The 14,365-nt window shown below is 42.6% G+C and overlaps 1 protein-coding gene across 2 annotated transcripts in view; it reads left to right on the forward strand.

Moving 5' to 3' along the window:
- The first annotated feature begins 1,486 nt into the window (after nucleotides 1-1,486).
- MFSD6 (major facilitator superfamily domain containing 6) overlaps nucleotides 1,487-14,365 on the forward strand; it is an 80,891-nt gene continuing 68,012 nt past the window's right edge. For both annotated transcript variants that reach the window (XM_012776885.2, XM_012776887.2), the window contains exon 1: nucleotides 1,487-1,808. The gene's annotated coding sequence lies outside the window, so the exon portion shown is untranslated. The remainder of the gene's footprint in view (nucleotides 1,809-14,365) is intronic.

Genomic DNA, 14,365 nt, shown 5'->3' on the forward strand with positions numbered 1-14,365 from the left:
GAAGCAGCTGTCTCCAAGCCACACCAGACTAGAATCTGTTCTCTGAATCCAACAGCACCTTCATCTTTCATTTGAAACGCTACCATTCACTGCCTTTGTTTTTTTGTTTTTGTTTTTTTGAGACAGCGTCTCACTCTGTTGACTGGGCTAGAGTGCTGTGGCGTCAGCCTAGTTCACAGCAACCTCAAACTCATGGGCTCAAGCCATCCTCCTGCCTCAGCCTCCCAAGCAGCTGGGACTACAGGCATGCGCCACCATGCCTGGCTAATTTTTTCTATATATTTTTAGTTGGCCAATTAATTTCTTTCAATTTTTTAGTAGAGATGGGGGGGGGTGTCTCACTCTTGCTCAGGCTGGTTTCGAACTCCTGACCTTGAGCGATCCACCCGTCTAGGCCTCCCAGAGTGCTAGGATTACAGGCGTGAGCCACCCCACCGGCCCGCTGCCTTTAATAGTTTTGTTTTTATGTGTCACTATTGCAAGTGGATATATGAGGCTAATGTAACTTAAGCTTCAGGGACCCTTCATAGGCTCTGGGAGGGGCCCTAGAAACTTTGTATCTGTAATTGTTTTACTTTTCCAAAAGAGGGACTCTAAATTCCGAGGCTTCAGGGCCCATAAAATTCTCAACAGTATGATTTCATGGTTAAGAGCTAAAGCCTGGAGATAAAAGAAGCCTGTTCTCCCTTTGGTAACTTTGGATAGGTTACATTAACTTTGGGCCTCGGTTTCTTCAGTTGTAAAATGGGAATAACATTACCTATACACATAGGATTATGACAAGGCTTAAACAGTGCTTCATACATAATAAATGTTAGCCACCATTATTACTACTCTTGTTGCCAGGCAAGTCCATAAACTCCCTGGGAACAGGATCTGGCACCCCGCAGGGCCCACCACAGGCACATAGAAATACTGGCTCAGTGAATACTTTTTACAATCAACTCTCCTCTCCCCACCGTCTGTGCGTGTTTAGACAGAAATACCACTTTCATTATATTTTTAGTGCGACACACACAGTTCAGCAAGGCGCCAGTAGCACCTTCCTAGGAAAGGCTGCTTTAGTCTCGCCGCGTCCCTGTCTCCCAGGTCGACCGAGGACAGTCCATCCAGGCGGAGACTAGAGACACTGAGATAGCGCATCAATAGCCCTGGCACTGTGTCTGGCGCTCAGCGAGTGCTCAATAAATGACTGCTGTCATTACAGTCCCCAGCCCAGGCGGCCATCCAGCCCGCCCCGCGCCCGCGCCCGCCCGCAGGATTTGCCTGGGGTGCAGGGGCTCGGCGGGGAGCCGTGGGGGGCGGGCGGAGAGGTGGGCAGGGATGGGACCTCGCCGCGAGCTTTCGCCGTCCGAGCGCGCGTCCCCAGCAGCGCCGGGTCCAGGGTCCCCCGGGGCCGCCGGGGCGGGCGCAGGCCGGGAGCCGACGCATCCGCCGCCGCCGCCGCCGCAGGAGGCGGAGCGCTGCACCTGGCGGCCCGTCCTCGGCGCTCAGCCCTGAAACGGGTCCAGCCGGTAGTGACCCGCGGCAGCGACGGTGAGGCCCCGACCCGAGGAGGAGGAGGAGGGGCAGGAGAGAAGGTCGCGCCGGCGGGTGCGCCGGGCCAGCCGCTCGCCGTCGCCCCACCCGGCCGGCATCCCTCCGCTGCGCCCCGCCCCGCCCGCCGCAGCCCCCGGCGAGCGAGCGACCCGCCCGCGATGGTGCGCGCCGCCCCGACAGCCGCCGCCCGGGCGCCCCGAGCCGCCGCTCCGCGCTCCGGGGAGACGTCTGCCCGCGCCCCGCGCAGCTGAGCGCCGCCAACGCCGCAGGTGAGTCGCGACCGGCGCGGGGAAGAGGCCCTCCGGGCGGGGGCGGCCCGGCAGCCCCACCCTGGCCTCCCGCCGGGACGGGCGCAGCCGCAGCCGCAGGGCGGGGAGCCCCTCCGCCGCGCACACCTGCTGTCGGGAAGGGGGCTCCGGGAAGGGGCCCGGGGGAGGGCGCGCGTGGGTGTCTCGGCGCCCGGCCTCGCCCGCGGCGCTCTCCCTCCCCTCGGCTTCTGTGTGGGCTGTCATCTTTGCGGGGTGCTGGGGACGCTGCAGCCCGCGCCCCTGGCGTGCCCGGCGCGGGCAGCACTTCCGCAAACGTAATTGGAGTCGGGAAAACAAAGGCGCTGCCCGCCGAGCCCCAGCCGGCGCCCGCAGCTGCTGCCCGGGGTGGGGGTGGGCCCCAGTGTCCAGGCCCTGCTCGGCCGGCCCCACTGTCGCCCGTGCGATAAACATCCCCGGGAGAAAGGGGGAGGTGAGAATCTCCACACGCCCCAGGGACACGGACGAGGCCACTTGCGTGGCAAGAGGAGGAAATTGACTACGTCTGCCTCCCCAGGTGCATTGAATAAATCTCTTCCCCCTGCCTACTACCATCCTAGGAGAAAAAGCCCACCTCGTGCCTTTTTTTTTCCTTCCACTTAATCTAACATGTCCCTGGAGCCCTTTGAGATAGTAACGCGGGGGGGGGGGGTGCTGGTCCTTCTGGGTCCTAGTTCCTATATAGTAATTTCCCTGTAAATTTAGGTAGGACGGTGAAAGATTACAGACGCAGCCTTCTCTCTCATTTATCTCTTCCCTACGTGGACAGACAGGTGGATTAATTATCCTTAAAGCCAGTACACTGAGCATTTTGACTCTCCCACACACATTCCCAACTGCAAACATTTCTTTTCATCCAAAAAATATTTAATAAGCACCTCACAGAGCTACTGGAACATATAATACCTTGCCTATTAGTAGTATGAAGGAACCTTAAATTAAAAAGTTGAGATTCTAATCCCAACTGTTGTCTAAATAGTTGTGTTTCTTTGGGCGTGTCACATCTTCCTGAGCCCAAATTTTCTTACGTGAAAAAAGGAGATGGTTGGATAGCAGAGTGGCCAAGTTTCCTTTAGCATTCTAGAAGCCCATGATTTTGGGGGAAATCCAGCGCCTTCAATATAGATGAATGTCAAGGGTGGGTGGACATACAGTTGACCAAAATATGTAACAAAAGGAGACGAACATTTGGCAGATCCCTTCTCCAAGATGTGGGCACTAGCCAGCTCAAGGTGTATCCACCCATCATTGATGTCCTTGTTAAGTAAAAGGAGATAATAGAATCTTCTTCATGGGGAAGATTGGTTTTTGACACAAGCTGCTGGTCATTAGCAGACATGGAGGACATTTTCAGTTATTTAGTGGTAGTCAGATGGCTTGTATTTATCACAAGTTCTAAGTAAAATTTAGAATTGCTTAAGGGAAGGTTGAGACTTTGTTAATGAGCCCAGTGGAAGACACTCTGGGCTAGTAGGAGGAGAGAGGATCATATTTCAATAATGCATTAAAGCTACTAAGCATGTTTGCAGCATTTTATTTTTAAGGCATGTTCTGTGTCTGTACAAATAAGGTAAATATAAAGACAGGAAAGCAAACTAAAGCACAAAGACAAAACTGCAAAAGTTTGTTGGTATTTGGTGCTATGGGTATTGGATCACCCATTCCATCATAAACAGTTTCTGGATTAACGTGAATAAGGCATTTTTTGAACACTTGCTGTGTTCAAAACAACATCTGATACACTTAATTTCTAAATCTCTGTAAAGTAAGTCTTTCCCCTAATTTTGTGCATGATGAAAAGGAAGTTAAGAAGGGTTAAGCAACTCACACAGACCGCATAATCAGTAAGAGGTGGAGTTAGATTTGACCTCCTGTCTCTGGTTCCAAGCACAGGAAATTTCCACATGGTGTCCCTCCCTCCTCAAAACCTATTAAGCCTAACCACCTACACAGATGCCTTTCTTTGCTTCTTACCTTTGAAAATTAACTTCACTTCAACGTACGTATATTATATGTTAACATTTATCCATGTAGGATTATATATTTATAAAGCCTGCATGTTAATGCATGTATGTTTACCCATTTGTCCTCCCCATTTTTAGGTTGAAAACAATATAAAAACTAATATAACCAAAGATAAATTTAGTATTAGGCTAATAGGATTTTTGTTTTACTTCTTCTGATAGTAAATCTTGATTTGGCAGTCTCATTGCAAGAAAAGGGAGAAATGCAATAAATGTGTGTCTGCTAGCTGCTTTGTACATTGGTTGAAAAATCAAGATCCCACATATTAGGTGAAAAAAGCAAGTTGCAGGAGAGATTTATATACATATATTTAAACTTGCTTACAGGCACACATATAACTCCTTGTTCTCAAACCTTAAGAAAGTCATATGAGTAGAAAAGGGGATGTTTTTACTTTTTACCTAATAAAGTTATGTTTGGGCTTAAACACTTTTTTGGGAACAAGCATGTATTCTTTTATTATATAAACTAAAAAGGAAAACAAAAAATAGAATTAATTCACTTTATAAAAATCCAAAATAAGAAAAAAATTGAATGTGCCTAAACTCTGTGATGTCGTTAGGAAAGTGAAAAGAGACTCAGGAGATCAAAGAGAAAGATGTTACTCTGGGAATTACAGGTGTGGGGTGAGTCTTAGATGACTGAATTTTACTTTTTTTAATAGTAACTATAACATGTTCTACAGCTCCCTAATGTTCTTCCTCAATAAGAATGCATTTGGTGCATATCAGAATTTATCTGCTAGACTAGATTGATAAGAATTTCTTTCTTTTTGGTCTTGCTTGTGGCAGCTGTCTGTGGAAGCATAATTGTTCTCTACAGAACAATCTGGTAGAAAGTAGGAATAGGAAAAATCAATTGACCTGCTGTGTCATCTCACAATATTACAGCCCTCTGTATGACTTCAGGTATAATTCTTTTAAAAATTTTTTTATATATTTTTTTGGGTAACAATTTCAGGAGCAGCAAGTTATTGTGAAATTAGTCCACTCTGATGCACGTGTGTTTATTAGATATAGTTCCATAATTCTGCCCAGTTCTATGTAAAATGAACAAAAATCACTGCTTAGAATCCTTAAAATTAAGACGTTTCCCTCTTCAGACTTAGAAATCCAGAGCCAAATGCGTTCAGACTTTTCAGAATCAATAAAACACATGCTTCTTGTGTTTCATACATGAGGAAATCTGAATAAATTTGGTTCATTATAAATGTAGGTAATTCTGAGAAAACCGGTAATTGTAAAATTTGTTTGCAGAAGAGATACTCTGACAGTTTTATCCAGCAGTTCATTTTAGGTTCTAATTATGATTTAGGCGGAGGAAATCTCAATCCTTTGATTTACTAAGCTCTGTTGTTCAATAGTTTCTCTTCAAAGCAGAAATCAAGTGCAACATCCTACTCTAGTAGAAAGCCAGTTTGGGTAAAAGTTTCTTCCTCAAAGCAAAAACTAACATGGCATTTCCCAGGGCACAGCATTTTGGATTCCCAGGAAAAGCAAACACACATGTCTCATGTGAATTCTGTATGGGGCAATGAAAACACCTAAATACCTCCTCCAGGAATGTTCCATTTGGGTTTATAATAACTCCATGGTTAATTATCCAACATTAGCTATCTGTGGCTATTTACTATACTGGCATTTTAAAGGGTGAGAAGGGCTTGTGTCAGCCTGATTTGTTTTCTTACATTCTGAATGACACATTCTCCAGTACTTAGCCCCATTGTTGGATTCAGTAACATTTGCTTTGTAGCTGTTTTTGGTTCTCTATGTTTGGAAGATATTTATTTACTGTTTTTGTAAAATGGCATTGTTTCCAGTTAGTTGGCTGGGCAACTTCTGAAAACTACCAGAGTCATTTGCTAAGACAATTGATGTTTGATTTATCGGTGCAGAGGCCAAATTGGAAAACCAAAACAAATAATAAAAAACAATAACAAGGGTGGAACATCTAAACCTTGAGCTTATATATTAATATGTGTCTGCTATAGATTTTGCAACTCTGGTTGATACTTTGTGGCTCTGAAAAGCACACAAACACATTCCTACCTCAGCACCAACAGGAACTACGCCCCAGCGTTGTTGTGTATTTAAAGTAGCCTGTATGTCGCTTGGTCCAGTAGAATGTAGCTGAACCATGGATGTGCTGATGATGGTGTTGAAGGGCTGTTAAAGTTTGGAAACGTGAGAGCTGTGTATTACCTTGTGAGCTGGTGGTCCTGCTGCATTCTAGGATGTGGACGGTGGAATGGGTGAGAATGGGGTAAAAATGGGAAGAAATTCAGGCCCTTGGAAAAAACATATTCAAGATGTGTGAAAAAGGATTGAATTAAAAGAGGGGAGAGACACTCTTCTTTGACATTTGTTCTGGGGTATGTTTGAGAACAGGACACAAATTCAGGAAACATTCTGCAAGTAGAAAACAGGAAAGCCCAACTTTAAATGACTTCCAAATGAGGAAACTTTCAAAAGCATTTTGATCTGAGACCAAGAATGGTTCTGGGGAGAGAGGAAGGGAGACGGGGACACCGTGAGCCCTCAGTGGGCAGAGGGATCTCTGCCGTGGCTTTGCAGAGGATGAAAAGGAGAACTAAAAAGAGGAACTGGTGCTACCTGAACAAGCCTGATTTGTGGGGTAACCGTGCCAAGGGAAAGTGAGCAACGAGTCTGGACTGGTAGTTAGCTGCCCGTGTGGGGTTATGGAGAGAGACCTTCACTCCACAGTCAGGCGCCCTCCTTGTTCTGCGTGGCCAGCTCAGCCTGAGCCCTGCCACACCGTGGGTGAAGAGGGGACACAGCCAGCAGAGTCCAGCATTCCCAGGCAGACTCTGAGTCCTGGAACAGTGGGCACCCATGAGTCATGCTGGGAATTCTCTCAGAACTCTTCTGGGCACTTTTAGGAACAAGGTTAAGGTAGAACACACTTGGGCCCGGAGTAAATAAGGTTTTGGTCTTACAGGGCAAAACCCAGAGCCCCCACAGTAAACACGTAAAGCTGAACCATGCTTTTAAGAAGTGCTGTGTTCTTGATGAGCCCTGTCTGATCCAGCAGAGTCAGGCTTCTTTCACTGCTGTGGGGTGCCTTTCTAATTCCATTTTAATTGTGTTTAACCAAAAATATGCCTCGACCTCACCTTTATAAGGGAATTTAAATAAAATACTTTATTATCATTTAAAAAGGGTAAACATGATACACATTTTAATTTTCTGCACAATGAGGCTCCCTGTTAAAGGTGTAATATCCTTTAAGAGTGTCTCTAAGTCCTTGGACCAGGCCCTTTAAGTTGTTTCTGCTGGGAAGCATAAGGCTTTAGGTGGGTGATCAGAGTTCAGTTCAGTAACTCCCTAGGATCTTTTAGGAACTCCAGGATTAAGGGTATCCTAATTGTCACTCAAATGTTTTGTATTTAACACAATGCCTTTTTTAAATTTGTATGTTAAAAGTGATAAATGCTAATTAAAGAAAAAATCTGAGTATAAGAAAAAAATTAAAATAAGTCCTAACTTCACTACTCAAAGGTAACCCGTAGTAATATTTTGGTGTCATTTTTTTCAAGTCTTTTTCTAAAATATATTTTGTGGAAAATACATAGATTTACAAATATAAACTCTTATTGTACGTAGAGGTTTGTGTCCTGCTTTTTTCACTTAACATTATGCATTTTTCTCATGTAATTCAGTTCTATTTTCCCAGCATATGGATGTAAGATTCTATTCTTGTCTAGTATGGATATACCATAATTTACTTAACTGCCCTTATTATTGACCAATTTGTTTCAGTTTTGATTATTATGAAAACTGCTCAATAAACATCTTTACACTTAAATCTTTGCTTTCTAGAAAGTTTGTATTTCTACTCTCACTGAATGAGAGTGCCTATCAATTCTCATCTCTACCAGAATTGAATATTTTTATTTAAAAAAGTATTAATATAGTCCAGGTATGGTGACTCATGCCTGTAATCCTAGCACTCTGGAGGATTGCTTGAGGTCAGGAGTTAGAAACCAGCCTGAGCAAGAGTGAGACCCAAATTCTACAAACAATAGAAATATTAGTTGGGTGTGGTGGGACCTGTAGTCCTAGCTACTTGGGAGGCTGAGGCAGGAGCATCATTTGAATCCAGGAATTTGAGGCTGCAGCGAGCTATGATGATGCCACTGCACTTTAGCTTGGGCAACAGAAGGAGACTCTGTCTCAAAAAACAAACAAAAAAAAGTATTGATATGGCATGTATGTTAAAGTATCTTTTTTCTTTAATGGGCTAGGTAATAAACCTTTTTCTCAAAGTAATTATATCATTAGAATTGATAGTACATGTAATTATCAATTTATCAGAACCCTAACAAGAAAATAAAGCAATTTTAGATTATATATCTTGGAATGTGCTAAGAATATAAATTATTCTTTTGGACTGTAGTGCATTTAGGGTACATTTTTCAACTCTCAGGTCTGTATTCTGGTCTAAATTGTAAACTCATTAAAAAAGATTTCTCTGAGAAAGAAACACTTATAAATTTCTGTTTAAAATGCCTTGTTATACTTTCTTTTACCCTCTTAACTTCCTCAGTGTCTAATAGTGTTAGAATAGCCAAATGATAACACCAGTCTTTTCTTGAATGAGCATTTATCAAGGATCCATTAATAGTACTAATATGATATATATGCTAGCACTATAACTTAATGTCGTATTACTAGTACCTATGCTTTTATTTCTCATGATAATTCTTGTTTTTCACAGTCTGATTTTTCTGTGTTCCTAGTATTTTTAGATCTTGGACTCATAGTCCTATATCAATTGCATTTACTAGAGTCAGTTTTTTTCTGAAAAGATTTGGGGAAAAAATTGTGTGTTTGTGTATAAAAGAAGGGTTCACATAACTAAATGTAAAAACAAACCAGAACCATGTAAATCGAATTATAATTTGCCCTTTTGCTTTAACTGAGATACATTCTGTATAAATTGCTTCTGAAGTATGACAAGCAATAATTTATTGAAGAAAGTCTTTCTGTGGAACCTTAAGCAAATAACTGCTTCACTACCAACTTTTTAAAAATCCTTCATTTAATGCTCTGAAAAGATAAGTCTGAGATTTTCCATGTTAGTTTCCTGGCAAAGAAATACAAAGAAATACATTTATACTCGTTAAAATAGTAAATAATTTGATACTAGAGACAGCTTTCAAATGGTATTAACTTGCTGTGACCTGTAGTTTCGCTTTGGCTGTGGTGATGCTGATCAGGTTCAGTCCTTTCTCTTCTCTTCTAACCTGTTACCTGTCCTATCACTTGAAGGAGTTTGAAGACAGCATTCTAATGTTATGGCTTTCCCAGGTGTTCATATGATCATAGTGGTGCTTTTAAGGGCTCCTATCTGAGAAAATGCATGATGATAGAAAGCTAATACGAATTGCATTGACATTTTTTTAGAGAAATAAATGTGTGATGGTAGCATCAATATACATTTGAAAATGAGTATAATGTGTGCGCATAAGTGTGACACATTTATTTAAGGACATTGAAAGACTGGGTCGATAACTCCATGGTTCTCACAGATTGGAACCATTGACCTGAAGGAAGCCAGTGGTTGGTGATCCCAGGCCCACTGCTGTGGCTCACGGCTGGAGGGGCGTAAGTGGCATTCTGAAGCTCCGGGTGGGGATGCCTTGGTGAGAGGTGGTGCTGGCATCCCAGATTGAAAGGTAGAAAGAATTTCCCCTTAATAATTATGCACTGTGTAACACTTAGGTTCTTAGGACTATTAATTCAGTAATTTGGGTACTCACACTATTTGCAGTATTATTTTAGTGGCAAAATAGTTTCTAAGCTTTGGCAATTGAAGTACAATGAATATTGGAAACCCTGTCTTTCCATTAGTTTGGTTATCCTCAACAACCAATTTCATTACCCCACCTGGCTTTTGATCTTTGTTTATGAAGAGGTAAATATACATTACTTCTACTTTCACAGAGCTTCTGTGACCCCGTTAAATTCTTGCATTGTATTCCTTAACAACTAAATGTAGAGTATCTACAGTAAATTCAATTTAATTTCAGTTCCTATGTTGAACATCTATTGGATTTTTTTGTTGTTGTTGAAGAAGCTCCTAAGATATAAATATCTTTTCTAAAAAAATTTGTTTCATGTGCTGTAATATGAACTGTTACTTGTTCCTCCCTCTGGGCTTGTTTTAAGACAGGAAGTTTATTTGAAAGGTAAAAGGAAATGAGGTTCTGGGGCCTGCTTCAAATTTATATTGTAAACTATGCTGTATTGGCACAATGTTTAATCAAAGCTCTAAAACTAATAAATGGGAATCTACTTCCATGATGGCTGTTAAGGTCTGAAGAACCTAAATTATATTTTTTATTGACATTTTTTTTTCCACAAAGTGGAAGTGAAAATCCACTTGGTTTTTATTACTAAAGCCACCTCTATGGTCACAAGCTATTTCCCTTAAGAGATCAAAATAATTTGTTCCTTTTACCCTATTAGGTTGAAAGGAAATGTTAGAGAGGATCTCAACTCTTTTCTTTCTGATTGATGGTGTTACAAATATAAGTAAAATGTTTATACGGAGGATTTTATTTTAATGACTAGTTACTAGTTGTTTCTGGCCTGGAGATACTTAATTACCATTCTAGTCCATATTACAACAGGGTATTCTCCAGTGAGCCTGTGCCTCACACCCCTATCAGGCTGTGGACATGGAAATAGACACTCACATAAATTCACGAGTATGGATGGATAAAACACTAGCCTAGCTCAGGGGTGGTGGCAAAGGATTCACCCTTTGCTAAAGATGGAACACTCACTTGGGAAAGATAATTTTGGAATAATTGCAAAATAAGACCTAGGGTTTCAATGAAATATACAATGGAATAAAACTATAATCACCACCACCAAATGTTCATATGTTGCTTTTGGAGTAACAAAATGCTTTTTCATACATTATTTCATTTAAGTCCTAGAACCCTTCGAAGAATGAATTAACTTATGTTTGTATTTTTGTCCCCATTTTATGATGCAGAAAAGGAGGCTGAAAGAGGCACGGATTTGCCAAAGCTGGGAGAGCAACTGGGACTTCTCTCTGCTCTACTTTTTTTTTTTTTGAGAGAGAGTATCACTTTGTTGCCCAGGCTAGAGTGCCGTGGCATCAGCCTAGCTCACAGCAACCTCAAACTCCTGGGCTCAAGTGATCCTTCTGCCTCAGCCTCCCTGGTAACTGGGACTACAGCCATGTGCCACCATGGCCTGCTAATTTTTTCTATATATATTTTTAGTTGTCCAATTTTCTATTTTTAGTAGAGACGCTCCTGCTCAGGCTGGTTTTGAACTCCTGACCTTGAGCGATCCACCCGCCTTGGCCTCCTAGAGTGCTAGGATTACAGGCGTGAGCCACTGCGCCCGGCCTGCTCTACTTCTTAAAATTAATTTCTGATCACATTAAACTTTGATAAAATCTTATGTATATATTGTTATCAGATGCTTGTCAAAAATAACCAATATTTTTTGAGAGCTTACAGGAATAAAGGGCAATATGCCAAGTACTTGATTCCTCCTGCAAGGGGTTTATAATCTTGCTGGGCAGACAGGACATATCTATAAAAGATAGCAATAAAATTACCTATAAATCCTAAAATAGCTCAGATGTGAGAGCATCTCCAGAAGTTGAGGAAGGAGTCAGGAAAATGTTACAAATTTATTCTGTTTCCAGATGTTATAAAAGGTTGTATTAGATCTAATTCATAAAGTACTGTTTGATCTGAAATGATACCATAACAGGACCTAGTACTTGCCATTAGTAATAAGACCAATATACTAAAATAAAAGTTCAAATCCTCATCAGGAGTTGTAGTAGCAAAACCCAGGCAATCTTTTTCCAACATTAGCTAGAACTATCTTTGTAAAGATAGCTAGAACTATCTTTGTAAAATACAAATGTGGCCATTGCACTCTCCTGCTTAATTCCCTTCAGTGGCTGCCTGTTGCTCTCAAAGTAAATAATACCTTTAAGTTCTTTTCTTTTTTTTTTTTTTGAGACAGAGTCTTGCTTTGTTGCCCAGGCTAGAGTAAGTGCTGTGGCATCAGCCTAGCTCACAGCAACCTCAAACTCCTGGGCTCAAGCAATCCTTGAGCCTCAGCCTCCCAAGTAGCTGGGACTACAGGCATGCGCCACCATGCCCGGCTAATTTTTTCTATATATATATTAGTTGGCCAATTAATTTCTTTCTGTTTATAGTAGAGACGGAGTCTCGCTCTTGCTCAGGCTGGTTTCGAACTCCTGACCTCGTGCAATCCGCCTGCCTCAGCCTCCCAGAGTGCTAGGATTACAGGCATGAGCCACCGCGCCCGGCCTCCTTTAAGTTCTTAGTGTCTGTCAGGCACTATGCTACGAGTTCAACATGCATTATGCTTTTTTATCCTCATAGCTACCCTAATGGAAGAAGCATTTTTATATTCCTCATTTTGTAGATGAGGAGACTAAGACTTTGAGAAGTTAAAAACTTTTCCAAGGCTGTGAAGCTCATCAGTGACAGAGCTGGGATTCTGATCTCTCCCAGGCCCTCATCCGCTGCTCGGCAGCCCCTTACTTTCATGTACAAAGCCCTTCAGAATCAGGACCCCACCTGTTCCTCTTCTGGGATCCTCCTGAGCATCCTTTAAGACTCTTCAAGGCCCCACCACAGTGGCTTCCACACCACCTGTGCTTGCTCCCGTTTAACATTTAGCACAGTGTGTCGTGATTGTGTTTACACCTGTCCTTCCTGCCACTGGGCTTGGTGGCAGGGACTGTGTTGCCTTCACCATGTGGATTATGGGTCACCCTGGATGTGTCCCATCTAATGGTTGGTGCTAAATTTATAGTTGTAAATTTTTTTTTTTAATGAATCTCTTTATTTTCAATATAACTCTCTAACAGTGTTCTATTTTGTGTTCTATCATCCCTTAGCGTGATACTCAGGGCCTGCTGTGACCTGTTGCTGTCTGGTAGCCTCTTGTGCCCTTTGGCTCTAGTGTAAACCTTTTAAGGGTCCCCTGCTGCCTTTTCTTTCCCCCATCCTGGAATATTTTTCCCACTCATCTTTGCCTAAGGAAAACCCTGCTCATCTTTCAGGGTTCCATTTAAGGCCCTCATTCCCTTGACAACCCCCGTCTTCAGTACGGGCAGTCTACTGGGAACTCCAGAAGTACATCTGTTGTCTGTAATATTTTTTGTTAATTAGTTATGCAGTGCTGCATGGCTTCTCTTTCATTATTCTTCAGGCTCGACATTTAACTCTTCCGTGTTATTTAATGTTTCCCTGCATTTTGGGCTCATCTTCTCAAGTATAATGCAAATCTTTGAGGCCTCAGACCGAGTTTTTGGCATCCCTGTGGAAGAGCTTGCACAATGCATTGAGAGCCAATATATGCCGAAAGCACACATTGTCTGGCTTTGAATCCCTGCGCTGCTGCTCACTCCTTCCTTGTGTGCCCCTGGGCTAGTTATTTGCCTTCTCTGTGCCTTAGTTTCCTCATCTGTAAAGTAGGGAAAGTAATCACATCCACCCCAGAGAACTGTTGTGAGGATTAAGTGAGTTAATACATGCTAGGCCTATGGCAGGTGTTACTTAGGTGTTGCTGTGTTGTAGTTGGTAATATCAACAACAACAATAATAATAATATAGCCCACTGAGACCCTATTAAAGTACAAATATATTGTTGAGATGGGGCAACAACAGGTTAAGGATCAGTTTGTCATGTAGCAGACAAGTCTACCGAGAATGACAAGGGTGGCAGGTTCTGGTTTCTGGGAGGAGTTTCGATCCCAGTGGAATGCTGCTGGGAGCAACTCTGGGGAGCCAGTGTGCCTGGAGGCCTCAGGCTGCAGACTGGGCGGACAGGAACAGGACCAGTTTTGACTCTTTCAAGACTTGGCTTAGCCATAAAGGAACCATGTCAAAATGCTCCAATACAAAGAAGAAAACTTCAAAACAGTTATTCACCTTTGCACACTCTAATGCCCTTGTAGCCTGTGTGACTGTTATAAAACCAACTTTACATTTCTTTTTCATGACATTGGCTGAATGTCTAGCAGATGCTAAAGCAGTCCTGATTGAAAAAAAGATCTGTTGGAATTGACATTGTGTGCTGTGCCTCTGAAAAAAGCTCTATTCTGGAAGATGCTGGGGGTTGGACTGAATGTTCAAGAATGCAGTGTTTGAATACCAGGGCTCCAAGGCTCATTTACAGTGGTTTCTTTATGCCTGTACTGATAATAAATTACAGCAGTAGTTAGAGTTTGGCTCTGGGACTCCCATTGCTCAAAGGCATGGAGAATAGTCAGTAACAGTTGACAAGGTAGGGCTAGCTCCAAGGGTTTGAGAAGTCGATTTCCCTGTTTTGTAGCTTCAGTCCTGGTCTCTGGGCAGCACTGAGTTATGATGGCAATGGCACAAGGAATAGTGTCCCTTCTGTGGTACAGGGATTGTTTACTCTCCATCATTGATAATTATG

This window comes from Microcebus murinus, chromosome 8, assembly GCF_040939455.1.
Source record: "Microcebus murinus isolate Inina chromosome 8, M.murinus_Inina_mat1.0, whole genome shotgun sequence".
Taxonomy (NCBI): domain Eukaryota; kingdom Metazoa; phylum Chordata; class Mammalia; order Primates; family Cheirogaleidae; genus Microcebus; species Microcebus murinus.